The sequence below is a fragment of the Microtus oregoni genome, unplaced genomic scaffold, assembly GCF_018167655.1.
Source record: "Microtus oregoni isolate MIOR12 unplaced genomic scaffold, Mior012 000056F_ref0000123, whole genome shotgun sequence".
Taxonomy (NCBI): Eukaryota; Metazoa; Chordata; class Mammalia; order Rodentia; family Cricetidae; genus Microtus; species Microtus oregoni.
This window is the reverse complement of record NW_024543832.1, coordinates 2,053,276-2,055,479: the sequence shown is the minus strand read 5'-3', so window position 1 is coordinate 2,055,479 and position 2,204 is coordinate 2,053,276. Positions and strand designations below refer to the sequence as shown.

The 2,204-nt window shown below is 35.9% G+C and overlaps 1 pseudogene; it reads left to right on the top strand.

Moving 5' to 3' along the window:
- Positions 1 to 1,342: 1,342 nt before the first annotated feature.
- LOC121438511 lies at positions 1,343 to 2,000 on the top strand (annotated as a pseudogene).
- The last annotated feature ends 204 nt before the right edge of the window (positions 2,001 to 2,204 follow it).

The following is a 2,204-nucleotide window of genomic DNA, read 5'->3' as shown; positions in this document are numbered from 1 at the left end:
AAAAAAATATGATTTGAATTATATCACAAATATATAATACATATTAGATAATTTTTAATTTGTTCTCTACTCAGTTTTTTTCTCTCTTTTTTGATACAGGCAATCATATGTCTAATATTTCCACAACAAAAGTCATTACACTCAAGCAGGAAATGAAAATAAGGCCTCCCTGTGTTCATGAAACCAGCCCAGACCTGACCCTGCATTTCTGGCACATAAAATTAACTCTATATTCTCATGCCTACCCATTCAGTGATTTCACTACAAAAATATTACTAACCAAGGAGTAGTGTGTGACAGTATTCATTGTTGTTTATATTATTTTAATTAAATATTTTTGACATTTTCTTAATCTAATTTCTGTACACATCAATATCCTTACCCATTTTCTTCTCATATACAAAACTCACTATCTCTAAAATTTATTAATTCTTCAACTTAATTTAATCTTTACCAGTTTCACTCCTTTCTCACAGTCTTTGTCTCTCTTTTGCTGTTCATTCTTAAAATATCGAGCTTCATCATATTTATATATATGAGTCTAATGCAGTCTCTTGGGATTCAGTTACCTATCAAAGAGCTTCTTCTTGAAGAAAACTTATTCTCTCAATCTCAGCAGTTATTGATAACCTGTAGCTCTTCCTTTAGAAATCGGGACCCTAGAGATTTCTTTTTATGCCTTGGAAATCTGCTTTAGACTTCAATATTGTCAGTATTTTATGGGTTCCGCATCCCATTCATGTGTATAAAATATGATCTCATAGCAAAATCCTGGTCTTGAATATATTACAATCTTTCTGTCCCATCTTCATGACATTTCCTGAGCCTGAGGTGTAGAGTTTTCATTGAGGATGTATTAACTTTACATGTGTATCACAGGGTCACATGTTCTTTGTAAATTGTTATGTTTCTACCTGTACTAAAAAGAAAAAAAAACTTTTTAATGAAGATGTTAGAACATTTATTAGACCATTTCGAATGTTCTATTTCGAATACACCATTTCGAATAGACAATTATCAACCCAATCCTATGATTCTCCTGACCCATGGCTTTCGTCTCATGCAGGGATGGGAATGAACACAGGAGTTTCAGGGATGGGAAACATCCTCTACCACCTGAGCTATATTCCTAAGACAATAAGTGATAATTTGATCCTATAAATGCTAGTTCAGTGCTTATCTTATTTCAAACATCTGTACCAAAAACTGTCTCCTCTAATTTGGACGTCAGACAGTTCCTCATATATCATGAAGATATGCAAATAATTTTCTCTTCTGCTCATTAAAACTAGCCATGATTCTACAGTTCTGACAGAGACACCAAGGTCTACACTCACAAAACTTCCCATTTTGTGGTCAGCCCAGAACACATAACATCTAAGATGGACTTGAGGCTGAGCTTGATTTTCGTTTTTGCTCTTTTCAAAGGTAATGTATAGATAAAGAGAAATGCTAAGTATTTGGGCAAATATAAGTGAGAGTGACAATGGACATATTGTAGTTTTCTGACAAGATTCTCTGTGTTTGCAGGTGTCCAGTGTGATCCACAGCTGGTGGAGACTGGGGGAGGCTTGGTACAGCCTGGAGGGTCCTTGAAACTCTCATGTTCAGCTTCTGGATTCACATTCAGTGATCACTGGATGTACTGGGTCCGCCAGGCACCAGGGAAGGGCCTAGAGTGGGTTGGTAGAATTAAACATAAAACTAATAATTATGAAACTAACTATGCAGAGTCTGTGAAAGGCAGATTCACCATCTCAAGAGATGATTCCAAAAGCATGCTGTACCTGCAAATGAACAGCTTAAGAGTTGAAGACACTGCCATTTATTATTGTGCTAGAGACACAATGAGAAGATTTCAGTGTGAACCCTGACACAAACCTCCCTGTAGCAATGCCGAGAACCAGCAGGGGGCACAGAGCACACATGAGGCAGTGCAGGAACAGGTGCAGACAGAATTCAGTGCTCCTTTATATGGCCCAACTCTTGATTTCACATAATGCTTTCTGTATTTATGTTCTGTGAAATCTGTGATAACAAAGTCCTGTTTTTGCACACTTTAAAGTAAATACAGAAATTATTTCTAACAGAAATTATTTTTAAAAAATACCCTTGAAGACAGAAATGACTATGGTGAAGACACTAGGATCAAATATTAAGGAAGGTCTATAGTAATGGAGAAGATTTTCACTCATGAGATTCAA